The sequence below is a fragment of the Lactuca virosa genome, chromosome 2 (assembly GCF_052849685.1).
Source record: "Lactuca virosa cultivar CGN04683 chromosome 2, Lactuca_virosa_CGN04683_v6, whole genome shotgun sequence".
NCBI classification, from domain to species: Eukaryota; Viridiplantae; Streptophyta; class Magnoliopsida; order Asterales; family Asteraceae; genus Lactuca; species Lactuca virosa.
This window is the reverse complement of record NC_136427.1, coordinates 290,358,924-290,373,247: the sequence shown is the minus strand read 5'-3', so window position 1 is coordinate 290,373,247 and position 14,324 is coordinate 290,358,924. Positions and strand designations below refer to the sequence as shown.

General features: G+C 36.8%; 1 long non-coding RNA gene across 1 annotated transcript; it reads left to right on the top strand.

Annotated features, from left to right (window-relative positions):
• The first annotated feature begins 1,727 nt into the window (after positions 1-1,727).
• LOC145157095 (uncharacterized) lies at positions 1,728-9,054 on the top strand. The gene is made up of 3 exons (XR_013737086.1): positions 1,728-1,871; positions 2,258-2,291; positions 8,929-9,054. It is a non-coding gene; the product is annotated as an uncharacterized LOC145157095 (long non-coding RNA).
• Positions 9,055-14,324: the final 5,270 nt, after the last annotated feature.

Genomic DNA, 14,324 nt, shown 5'->3' with positions numbered 1-14,324 from the left:
TAGAACAATTTCAAGAGAAGCATCAGGTGTCTATAAAAAGTACCAAACCAAGATGGAGAAAAATAGCGGGGGGGGGGGGGGGGGGGGGAATTGAAGGAAAAAAACAGAATACTTACAGAAGAAGAGAACCAACTCAATTATTGTCTTTTTATGAAAACCGTGCGCCATTGTTATGCTCCAAGTAGGAGAAGCATACAATCAAAGGGTTTGCGAAGCTATGGTTTTAGAGAGAAAATTAGAGATGAGGAGATAAATCTTATTTCAACGCAGCTATTGATAGATAGGAAAAAGAGTATTATGGTTTAATAATAGCGAAGAAAGACATGGGATTGGCGAGACTTACGGATCGTCAAGCAACAAACCAGCGATATTTATGGATGTGAGAATGAACAATAACCTAAATAAGACTGATTTTAAGGGATTTAAGATCAGTTTCTTCGTGATTAATTTGGTTTGATAGGCATGGGCGGGAAAAACAATTAGCAGGGAACTAAAATAGTGACACGTAGCGGAATGGGTTCTAGAAAATTGCCAAGTGGCAAAATTAAGAGTCTTTTATTAGGTAGGTAGATTTAATAAAAACCTTCAAAACCCAATCATCCCTTCACTATTGAGTAAGAATGCAAACGAGTTAAGCTATTCATGAGCTACTCGCGATCGACTCGTTAAAAGCTCGACCTAAAATCGATTTTAAACGAGCTTGAGTTGAGCTCAAGCTTAAGATTAGGCTTGTTTATTACACAAGCTCGAGCTCAAGCCTGTTTTACTAAACTCGATTAGGCTCGCGAGCCTAAACGAGCCTACATATACATAATATAAAATTTTTAATTTTATTTTTATATATTAAAATAAATAAATATGTAATAAACACTATTTTAGGGAATTAGGGTATACCCTACACGAGCCGAGCCCGAGTTTATATTATTCTAAACGATCCGATCTCAAGCTTCGTCCCATAAAGCTCAAAACGAGCTAAGCTTGAGCTCGAGCCAAAAAATATTTAAACGAGCCGAATCTAAACCACTCGGTTCGTTTGCACCACTACACTACTCAACTTAGAAGCACCAACTTAAGTGGGGAGTATTGAGTGCCAATTAACATTGCAAAGCAATGTTTTAAAAACCGGTTTGAACCGGCCGGTTGGACCGGAAATCAGGGAAGGGGACGGTTCAACTATCACCTGTTTTATGTCTATTTCTGAACGGGATTAAACCGACCGATTTTTACAAAAATCCGGTTGAACCGATTCAATTAAACCGGTTGAACCGGTTAAATTTAATAAAAACACATGAAATTGAAACCTTTTGCATAATAAACTTTGGTAGTTTTTTTACATTTATTAAAATTTTTCTTAATAAAAGCACATGATAAATGTTATGAAATTTTTTGATGCGTTTATATTCATCTAGGGCTTTATTTTTTTAATACACGTGGATTGATTTAAACTTATGGTTATAAGTTATTTTAATGTATTTAGATTGATCTAAAACTTGTTTTCATGTGTATTTTAATGTTTGAACTTGTGGACATCAAATTATGATTTGTGTATGTATGTATGTGTAGAAAAATACAAAAAAAGATGAAAATTATAGAAACCAGTTTACTCAACGGCCGAACCGGTTAAACCGGTTGAACTGGAAACCGGTCACCATACCGGTTCAAATAAAAATACGGTTTTTATACAGTTTCAACTAAAAAACCGTTTTTTAAAAAGTACAAACAAGATTGATTTTACATGTTCTCCACGCAGAGAGCACATGGCGGAGCAAGATCAAGATCACGACTTTTACGGCAGAGAAGTACTGGTGAAGGACAGATGGATGCCGATTTGTAAATGTCGAGGATCGAAGCCAACGACGATGAACATAATTGTAAGCTCTAATTTCCGTTTCTCTGTATGAGAGGATGCGATTTTTCTTGTTTAGCGATGCAATATAACTGGTGTGATTATACCCTTATTTAGCTTTAGGGTTTTTTCTCGTTTTCCTAGTTTGGTTGATTTAGGATTTAGATGCTATGAAGAAAATTGAAGAAGAGGCAGGAGCGATTTTTGATTAAGTTGTTTACTTACTTCTTGATTATAAATAGGAATCGTAGGTTTAGTGTATCCTGGTCTGAGTGGCTTAAAAGCCCACACGAAACTATTAAGTACTAAAGTCCATGTACGTATTGTAATCCTTGGAATTATTCTGCTACTTTAGCTCTTTGCTAGTGTAGTTTTTTTAATGAAATTTTTGCTGTGCTTCATGAAATCCAGGCGAATTTAAAGAAGGAGATAGTCTCAACACAAGGTATCGTTCTATTTTTGGATGTTTCTGCTTATTATGCAAAATATTGGTATCCACAACTATGTTTCATCTAGATTTCAAGAATTTTATTTGTTGTTGAATTCTTGAGAACTGGCTAAAATTTACTTGGTAGATATTTCAGACTAAATCATCATTGTGTGGGCTTCTATATGATGTAGTTAGAGATTGCTTGTATGTCCTGATTATTGCCATTATGAGTTTATAGAACTTACAGTCATGACTCATGTCTAAGGGTTTCATATTCATATGGTATGGGAACCAACAAAGGAATCATATTAGATAAAAAAAGTGTCTGCGAGCATATAAATAAAATTGTTGACTTTGAATAATGTATCAAGCATAGCAACAAATTGTCAATGGACATTTTAGACTGGATCTTTTGCTTGAGTCTTCCTGCTAGGAATGCTTGAAGCCTAGGATGATTATCGATTGTAACCGGAAGATCATGCTACGATTAAGAAGCATAAATTGTATGATGAAACTAAGCATCAATGCATCTTCGGTTTTAATTTAGTGCTTATTATAGAATAATGGGAAAGCAGAAGGAGTATGTGGAAAATAGATTACATTTACATTACTGGTGGGAAGAGAAGGTTTACAAGAACAAATCAATCACAAATAGAAAAAGCAGAGAAATCGAGTCATTTGAGAAGAACGAAGTAGAAGCAGGATCTATACCATTAAACATTAGTCATAGCTATATTTTTTTAATATCAAGTGTATTACTTCAGCGAAACATTGCAGAAAAACAGAAACCAAATGCAGAATATAGAACTTTAACAGCAGCTAACATTTCTGTTTGTATTCCCGTTTTGCCCTTAGACCCAAGAACAAGCAATGACAATAACCGAGATAAAGAAAGTAAATAGAGAATGAAGAACAACAGATTTAATGTGGTTCAACAATAACCTGCTTACATCCACCAGAGGAGAGAAAACTTTGTATTAGGTTAAGAAGTAATTTACATCACTTTTATCCCCTGTTACAAGACTTATGTTGTATCTCTCTTTACAGCTGAAAATAGCATATAAACAAACATACATGGGCCTACAAACATTTGGGCTATTAACTGGGTCATTTAACCCAAAACAGTTGGGCTGACCCAAGTCAACTCAAGCTGAGTTCTGATGGGTTTTGAGCATTCTAACACTTCCTAAGTGTACATGCAACCCTAATAACCTTGAATCTATGTTTGTCTAATAATCATGCAAAGTTGAATTCCAAGGTTATATTCCTATCTAGCATACATGGGGAACATTTTTAACTTGAATGAAAGATAGAATAACTTACCTTGTTGTTGATTATGATCCTTGAAACCTTGTGAGCCTAGCACCCCAAGTGTGATGCCTCAAATGCTTCACACAACACCAAATGCAAAGGAGTAAACTTTGAGAGAATCTTACACTTGCAAAATCGGCTCTAGCCCTCTTGTTTCTAATGTGTTGCCGATTTTGGTGGAGAATGAGTTTCTTATATAGTGTTGACACATCTAGGGTTACACCATGTAAACCCTAATGTGTCATGACTCTTCATTTCCATGACCCATGGGTTTGTAACTCCCATGGAGCATCCTATGGGTGGAACCCAACTTGATAATCCATGGAGCCTCTTAGCCCACTATATAAGATATAGAAGATTTACATAATCTACCCATATATTTAATTAGTTATCTTTTGATCACTTAATTAGTTCTAAATTAATTCTTGATCAAACTAATTAAATAATATTATTAATATATTAGAACTTATAATATATTAATAAACCATAAGTGTTATTTCTCTCATTTTAGTTTATCCAATTGCATGGTGCCATGCAACCCAAATGGACCATGCCGGGTCGGGTCAAGTACATACCAGAAATAGTTATGGACTTATACACCTTATCCAACAGTCTCCCACTTGGATAAGTCTAATAACTATAACTGCAATACTTCAGGAACCGATCGGCAATCGTAGCTCTTTCAAGGTCTCTCGGAACTGAGAAGATGATGATACGCCATTTAAGATAAGTGATCATATAATCCTCTGTTCTAGATATCAGCCGGACAAATACATGGAACAATGTCTTACTTATTGTCCAGCAGTTTGTTTCCCGATTTCCGATTTGTTTGACAAAGAACTTAATTGAACACATCAACTTAGTTCTGACCGGGCCCGGTACATAGGTCAAAACAAAATCATCGAGGGGCCCAGATATCAGCTTCTAATCCAAGAAGGAACAGATAAACTTCGACTCATATGTTTGTTCTACCACTCATTGAATTATACACAAATGCACGTTTTATAACATCGAGCTACCAATGCGTTAACGTACAATCAATGCATAACCAACTCATAAGTAACAAATCATATCTCTAGGTTTGAAGACTTATATGATATTACCGTCTCACGATCACTCGAGATAAATTCCATGAAGTGATTCCAGTGAGCATGGGTTGAGTCCAATTCTCAGAACTTATGAGCACTCATGAGTGTTGTAGCCATGTCCAACAACTTAGACCTCTGCAACCAATCATGACAGTCTTGATTCATACCTACTTCCGACATATGACCGACTGTGGAGGTTCGAATAATATGATATACCAAACATAATTATTCTGGAAGTCAAAACATGCAAAAGAAATATAGTAAACGATCGACAAGAGATAGCAACACTTTACTCATAAATAAAACACCTTTTATTCATCATCTAATGTCAATTACACTTTACAAATTTCAAGGTTATCTAACTACTAAATCTAATATCATCCTTCAGCCCTATGCTCCGAGCATGCTGTAGATGCTTAACCCGAGTCAGTCCTTTCGTGAGGGGAGCTGTTGGATTCTCATCCGATGATACCCTCTTTGCCACGAGGAGTCCTTCTTCTATTCGATGTCTGATGAAATGGTATTTTCTGTCGATGTGTCTGGATCTCCCGTGATCCCTTGGTTCCTTGGCTAAGGCAACTGCACTTTCACTATCACAGAAAATTTCCATTGGCTCTTTAATAGCTGGTACAACTCCAAGGTCTCCAATGAAGTTCTTCAGCCATATCGCCTCCTTTGCTGCCTCGCTAGCTGCTATATACTCTGATTCGCAAGTTGAATCAGCCACTGTCTCTTGCTTGGAACTCTTCCAAGAAATTGCTCCTCCATTTAAGGTAAAGACCCAGCCTGACTGAGAGCGGAAATTATCCCTATCAGTCTGAAAGCTAGCATCACTATACCCTACAACTCTCAAGTCTTCACTCCCACCGAGGGTAAGGACCCAGTCCTTAGTCCTCCGTAGGTACTTAAGGATATTCTTTACCGCAGTCCAGTGTGCCTTGCCAGGGTTCCCCTTATACCTGCTAACCATGCTCAAAGAAAAGGCTACATCAGGTCGAGTACACGTCATAGCATACATGATCGATCCTACAGCCAAAGCATAAGGTATTCGACTCATTTCTGCTATCTCAGCCTCAGTACTAGGGCTTTGTGTCTTACTCAATCTGGCATTACTCTCGATGGGTAACTCTCCTTTCTTGGAGTCCTGCATGCCGAATCTCTTTAGCACCTTATCCAAGTAGGTACTATGACTAAGTCTAATTAGTCTTTTACTCTGGTCTCTCAAGATCCTTATCCCTAGAATATAGGCAGCTTCTCCTAGGTCCTTCATAGAGAAACACTTCCCAAGCCAGGACTTAACTTCCTGCAGAGTTGGGATGTCATTTCCTATGAGTAGTATGTCATCCACATACAATACCAAAAAGCTAACTATACTCCCACTAGCCTTGACATATACACAAGATTCATCTTCACTCCTAGAAAAGCCAAATTCTTTGACTTTCTCATCAAAGCAAAGATTCCATCTGCGAGGTGCTTGCTTTAACCCATAAATGGATTTCTCAAGCTTACACACTTTATTAGGGTACTCTGTATTGATAAAACCCTCTGGCTGACTCATGTAAACATCCTCAGCCAACTTTCCATTAAGGAAAGCGGTTTTGACATCCATTTGCCATATTTCATAGTCATGAAATGCATCTATGGCTAACAGAACCCTAATAGACTTAATCTTGGCCACTGGAGAAAAGGTCTCATCATAATCAACTCCCGGAGTTTGTGAGAAACCCTTTGCAACCAGTCGTGCCTTATAAGTGTGTACATTACCATCCATGTCGGTCTTCTTCTTGAAGATCCATTTGCACCCTATAGTCTTACGACCTGGTACATTCTCAACCAAGTTCCAAACTTGATTGTCATACATGGACTGTATCTCGCTGTCCATTGCCTCTTTCCACTTGGCTGACTCAGGGCCTGCCATGGCTTCCGCGTAACTGTTAGGTTCATCCAGACCTATCAGTGTCTCATCACTGATAACTGTATCACCTTCCGCAGTAATATGGAATCCATAGTAATGCTCAGGTGCATTCCTAACCCTTGTGGAACGCCTCAGAGGTACAGACTTGTCAATTGGCTCAACAGGAGTTTCCTCCTCAAGTTGAGTGCTAGGGTTTGAAGTTCCTTCACCACTTGACCCTTGAATTTCTTCAAGGTCAACTTGCCTCCCACTGTCTCCTTGGCTTATGAACTCTCTCTCTCGAAAGAAAGCCCTCCTAGCTACAAAGACCACATTCTCACTAGGTCTGTAGAAGAGGTAACCAAAGGATTTCTGTGGGTAGCCGATGAAAATACACCTCTCACTTCGAGGTTCGAGCTTATCATGAGTCTCGCATCTCACGAAAGCCTCGCAACCCCAAATCTTAATGTGGTCTAGTTTGGGTACTTTACCAGTCCACATCTCATGAGGAGTTTTGGCAACTTTCTTTGTCGGAACTAGATTAAGGATATGGGCGGCAGTCTCTAAGGCATACCCCCAAAATGAGATTGGTAGCGAAGCTCGACTCATCATGGAACGAACCATATCCAACAAGGTTCGATTACGCCTCTCAGCTACACCATTCAACTGCGGTGTCCTAGGAGGTGTCAATTGTGAGACAATCCCACATTCCCTAAGATAGTCGAGGAACTCTGAACTAAGATACTCACCACCTCGATCGGATCGAAGCATCTTAATGTTCCTGCCCAATTGATTCTCGACTTCCTGTTTAAACTCTTTAAACCTCTCAAAAGTCTCTGACTTATGCTTGATTAAGTAGACATATCCATATCTACTGTAATCATCAGTAAAAGTCAAATAATAACGATTAGCATCCCTTGTGGCATGTTTGAAGGGCCCACACACATCCGTGTGTATAAGATCCAACAAACCTTCACCCCTCTCACAAGAACCTGTGAAGGGTGATTTTGTCATTTTTCCAAGTAAGCATGATTCGCAACTATCATCTGACTTTAGGTCAAATGACTCCAATACTCCATCCTTTTGGAGTTGGCCTATGCGTTTCTTGCTTATATGTCCAAGACGACAATGCCATAATGATGCTTTATCCAAGTTATTATCATTAACAGAATCAATACACAATACATTATTTCCTAAGTTATCAACCACAGATACAGTTTCATACACACCATCACAAGGTAATGCTTTAAAATAAAGAACATAATTAAAGAAAGCATTAATCGAACCAACTTCATTATCAAATGAAAAGGTGAAACCTTGTTTATACAATGCATGAAAGGAAATAATATTTCTTGCCATTTCTGGAGAATAACAACATTTATTCAAATCTAAACTAAACCCACTACTTAGCGATAAAGTATAAACTCCAATCTTGGTGACAGGTAAAGCTTTCCTATTCCCCATGATTAAGTTTATTCTTCCATGCTCCACATTCTCACTTCTTCTTAGTCCCTGCAAATCAGAACAAATATGAATACCACAACCGGTATCAAGGACCCAAGAGTTAGAATGGGGTGAGTTATTAGATAAGATAGTGTAAATACCTGCATGGTTGGGTTTAACTTTCCCATCCTTCACATCTTGCTGGTACTTTGGGCATTTCCGCTTCCAATGTGACTTTTCATGGCAATAGAAGCATTCAGCCTCTTTAGGGTTAGAAGAAGGAGTGACAAAACCTTTCTTGGTTCCACTTGAAGAAGAGCCATCAAGGGTCCTAGCCTTGGTACCCTTCGAAGAGCTCTTCCTCTTCTTCCCTCTACCTTTCCCGATTGCCAAAACCGGGGCGGAGTTTGGAGTAGGAGTGTTAACAACCGACTTACCCTTAAGACCTGTTTCTGCGGTCTTGAGGAGTCCCTGAAGTTTGCTGAGTGTGACCTCTTCCTTACTCATGTGATATGTCATGCGGAATTGATCATAGCACGATGGTAAGGAGTGCAAAATGATATCTATTGCAAGCTCCTCAGGGAAGTTCACATTAAGCTTCAGCAACCGATCCACATACCTTTGCATTTTCTGCATGTGGCTCGTGACGGATTCCCCGTCCTTCATCATGGTTGTTATGATAGAGCATATGATTTCATACCTCTCTTGTCGTGCACTTTGATGGTATATTTCCATCAGATCTTGGTGCATTTCAAAAGGGTAGAAGTCCTCATAGGACTTTTGGAGTTCCGCTGTCATGGTGGTGATATCGCAATAATTATACATATATTTCGAGCGATATTTATGTATTTTTAGCTATATTTTGGTATGATTTAAGATAAAAGGTACTTATAAAGTTTGAAATTCCATTTTACAGCTAAAAATCATTTCTGAAGAAAAAGGAGAAGAAAATGTGCAAAAATCCGCAAAAAGAAGTGAAAGAAATTACACGAAGAAAAATGAGATCAAAAAGTCAAAGAATTCAAAAAATAGCCGCGTTGGAAAGACGAGAAAACAAAATAAAAATATAAAAAAAAAGAATTTAAATTAATTAATGAGGTTTAATTAAAATAAATTATTGGGAATTAATTATTTAATTTCTAAATAATTTATATTAATTAAATTAATTTAATTTAATTTAAATTGGAAAAAGAAAAAAAAATAGAAAAGAAACAAAAACCCGGAGCCCAAAATCGGAGCCCAAAACCCGAAGCCCTGATCCATTCTCGCGACCCAGATCCGGAAGATCCGAGCCCGATCCGATGTCCGCCCCGCGATCCACTTCCCCTCACAGAAGATCCGCGCATCGACCCGATCCGACCCGGGTTTAGGATACGCGCTTTTTTTCCGATTATGACGTCATCGACGACGTCACTCGGTTCTGATCCGCATCCGACTTCGATCCAGATCCGACCCGAGAATCCGATCCGTTTCCTCTCACATAAGGTCCGCGTGTCGACCTGATTCCGACCCAGAATTCGATTCGGTACTATTCATGCCTAAACGACGTCGTTTTGAGTACCAGATTTGCCAATTCCGATTCCATTACGTTTTTAACCATTTTTTCCCCACTTTTTCCTATTCTAAACCCATTCCTTTCCAACCAATACTCAATAATTCACCACCTTTAAACTTTCCAACCATTTATTCCCATCTTTTTATTTCTTTTGAATTCTTTTTCATTAGATCCAATCTCAATTCATTTCTTTTTGGTATTTAATTCTTCCAATTTTTACTATAAATACCACCATTTTTCACCACAAAAAAAAAGAAGACATTAGAATCATACACTTTGATACACAAATTTCTCCATACAATTTCTTACCATATCACCACTATACCAAATTCCACCCAACCTTTGAACCACAATTGGGGATTCAAGAGTCAAAAAGCTAAGGAATTGAAGATTGCAGTGGCATTAGGGACTACATCGGGTTTGTTTTATCGACATGTTTAACATTCTCAATATGTTTTCTATGTATGTTGTAACCTTAATTATGAGCTAAATTCTCTTTGCTTTCACTTGGATAATGAAACCTTGAAAATATGATTTGATTTATATTATTCGGATATTAATTGTTATTTATTTTATCATGCATATTTGATCATTTATTTGTATATGTTAAGTTTTTGTAATTAATTTTCCCATAACTAAGTTAACATTTTTAAAAGATCACTTTAATTATATTATCTTGAATCATAAATTTTTCATAACCATTGATATTTATGACTAGTAAAGGACAATATTCTAGGAATTGGGCAAAATAAAATACTAAAAATTTAACATGTATATTTTATATCGTACGACCAACTTATGATTCCTATTTGTTTTACTACCACAAAAATGAATAGTTTGATCAAATGTTTGCATGATACGAATTAATTATTGTTAATAAAATTGTTAATTGCATGATAATTGTTTTTAATTAATTTTATTATCAAAACGGTAAAAAATTTAGATCATGATTTTTAACCAATTTTAGAAATCGGTAAATAACTAATAATATCCATTGCACTTAATATAAATCATTCATTACTAAAAGGTGGAATTAAATCTAAGTGAAAGCATCCTTATCATTCTTGATTCTTAAAAACCAATTCTTGTTCTATATTTATTCTACACTTTAATTGTTAAAATTTCATTATTGTCTTGTTACTAGAAATTCCCCCAAGTTACTTATCTTTTAAGTTAATTAGCGACAAATAGTCTAATATTAAATCATACTCGTTTCCCCAAGTGTTCGACATCCGTTCTTACCATTGCTATATTACAAATTCAATTAGGTACACTTGCCTAAGTCGATAGTAAATTCTAGTATCGGTAATTTCAACCTTATAAATTTAAGACTAGTGAAATTTACACATCAAGTTTTTGGCGCCGTTGCCGGGGAAACGGTTTTATTTGGTTTAGTCTTATTGTTTGTTAGTTAACGTAAAAAAAAAAAAAAAAATTTAAATTTAAAAAAAAAAGATATATATATTAAAAACAAATTAATAAAAAAAAAGGACGAAATTTATTTAAAATACTAAAGCTTACTTACTAAAAATAAAAAAAATAAAAAAAAAAAAAAAAAAATTTTTTTATATTTTTTTTTATCTTTTAATTTAGTATTGCATAAATTTCCTTAGTTGTAAGTTAATTATAGGTTGTTAAATTTTCTTAGTTAATTATAGATTGTTAAATTTACTTAAAAATTTTTTTTTTATAAAAAAAATAATATATATATATTTAAAAAAAAAATTATTAAAAAAAAAATTTAAAAATAAAAAAATAAAAAAATGGTATCAGAGCCATGTTTATATTGCATGAATAACCTTATTTAATTCGCGTGTAATACGAGTAATTCTACTTACCAGAACAGAGTTTGGAATTGGTACGTTGGTTTTGGTTGCTGGATTTCAGAAAAGTTATATTTATAATATACACCGAAATGATCCTGCCTCCCGGCTGCCTCTCTCTGTCTGTTCTCTATTTGATAGTCAAAGTATTACACAAAAATTAAATAAATAATTTATGCAATATAATCAATTCAATTTAAGATAGAATTTCCCTAATATATGACCCGAAGTTCAAATTTCACTTTCGTTCCACCTTTAGAAGAGCCCGAACGCACGTTTCACCAACTAATCCGAGAAAACCAAACAATGACCGATCTAGCCCTCCTTTCATTAGAGGAATATACAAGTCGTACTAGAGACGGAGATGATCATGGAGTCATTCGTCCAGCGATACCAGCCCAAACAAATTTCGAATTAAAAGGACAATTTCTTCACCTTCTACGAGAAACTCCTTTTGCCGGAAGAGAAGATGAAGATGCGAACCAACATGTCGAAGCTGTACTCGAAATAGCTGACTACTTCAACATTGTTGGAGTAAGCAAAGATGCAGTCATGCTTAGAGTGTTTCCAATAACACTACAAGGAGCTGCAAAACGTTGGATAAAATCTGAACCTACGATTACCACATGGGAAGGTTTAAGATCAAAATTTACAAAACAATTTAGCCCACCATGCAAAATTGCGAAGATGAAAATGAAAATTCAAAATTTTCAGCAGCTTGAAGATGAGACACTGTATGATGCTTGGGACCGTTATAAAGAAATGCTGCAAAATTGTCCACAACATGATCTAAATCCACATCAGGTCGTGCAGACTTTCTATAACGGGATCGATGTTTGTACCCGTCAGTTAGTTGACTCTCAAGGACCCATTCCTAAGAAAAATCCAGCTGACGGGAAAGCAATAATCGAGGAACTCGCCCAACACTCACATCAGTGGCATTCTTCACGAGATTCATCTTTCCGAAAAAGATCAACAGGAGAGAGCTCAGATGGCTTGGCAGCATTAAATGCAAAATTGGATGCATTAGGAAGAGACATGAAAAAGGTCAATCAGACAATTCATGCTATCCAAGTCGGCTGTGACAACTGTAGTGGACCACATCTTGAAAAAGATTGTCCATTAGATCAAGATGGGAATCAAAAGGTTGATGTATGCTACTCATCTGGAGATAGATACGATGAAAGGAAGCCTCGGAACAACTGGAAACCATTCGATGAATACAAGAAGGAAATGGAGATGCAAGGGAAATGGAGACAAAGCGGTCAAGGTTTCTACCAAAAAAACCCACCATTGGAGCAAATTGTGCAAGAAAAGAAGCCAACTTTCGAAGAAATGATGGCCAGATTTGCAGAAGCATCTGATAAAAGACATCGAGATACAGAAGAGTTGGTGAAAAGAATCGGATCAACAACTGAAACTGCTCTAAGAAATCAGCAAGCTTCGATGTTGAACATCGAAAACCAAATCGGGCAAATTTCGAGAGTACTACAAGAGCGATTTCCTGGAACATTACCAAGTAACACTGAGACAAATCCGACTGCTCATGTCAAAGCAATAACAACTCGAACTGGAAAAAATCTTGAGCCGTTAGTTCCAGTTCATACTAACGAACCTTCTACTATTTCACAATCCCAAGAGAAGGAAAAAGAACCAGTTCCGGTTGAGACAACTACATCCACTCCAGTTGTCAAACCATATAGGCCACCAATTCCTTTCCCTCAACGCTTGAGGAAGGAAAAAGAGGAGGAGGACTATCGCAAATTCATCGATCATATCAAATCCTTGCATATCAACATCCCATTCATTGAAGCTATGGCTCAAATGCCCAAATATGCAAAATTTCTGAAAGATTTGCTTGTTAACCGAAAGAAAATGGAGGAAGCTTCAAGTGTAGTATTAAACGAACAATGTTCAGCAGCCATGTTGAACAAACTTCCTCAGAAAATGAGAGATCCAGGAAGTCTGACTTTACCGTGCCAATTTGGTAATTTGGGTCTCAGCCATGCTCTGGCTGATTCAGGAGCAAGTATAAATCTTATGCCATATTCGTTTTACAAGAAACTTGATTTACCTGAACCAAAACCAATTCGAATGGCAATCCATCTGGCAAACAAATCAGTGACGTATCCAAAAGGGATAGTGGAGGACTTACTGGTGAAAGTTGATAAGTTCGTATTTCCTGCAGATTTTGTAGTGCTTGATATGGAAGAAGACAATGAAGTTCCTATTATTTTGGGAAGACCATTCTTAAGCACTGCAAGAGCATTAGTTGACATTCATGGATCAAAGTTGACACTAAGAGTCGGAATTGATGCTATCACCTTCGGTCTTGATAGAGCAATGAAGCACTCCAAGGTGAGTGATGATGAAGTTTTCTTTGCTGATGTTTTTGATAACTTATTGGAAAATGAGATATTGGAAGTAAAAGATAAAGACATTGAAAGCATGATGCAACTTGGAGAAGATACGTTTGATGCTGAAAAAGATCTGGAAGAACTGGAAAAGCTGCTGGAGGAGATTAATCAAAAAGAAGACTACACGGATAGTAAATCAAAAAAAGAGGAAGCACACCACAAAGAAACACCTTTTGACTCCGATGTCAAAAGTGAGTTGAAAGTTTTACCTGATCATTTGGAGTACGCATACCTAGGAAATAATGAGCAATTCCCTGTGATCATCGCTGCAAATCTCTCACCGCATGAAAAAGAGAGGTTGATTGAAGTTTTGAAAAAGAGAAAGCAAGCTATAGCATGGAATATTTCTGATATCAAAGGAATAAATCCATCCTATTGTTCTCACAAAATTTTGATGGAAGAAGGATCAAAACCAGCAGTCCAACCACAAAGGCGATTGAACCCGAAAATGCAAGAAGTTGTGAGAAAAGAGATCGTAAAACTCTTAGATTCGGGAATGATCTACCCTATTTCAGAC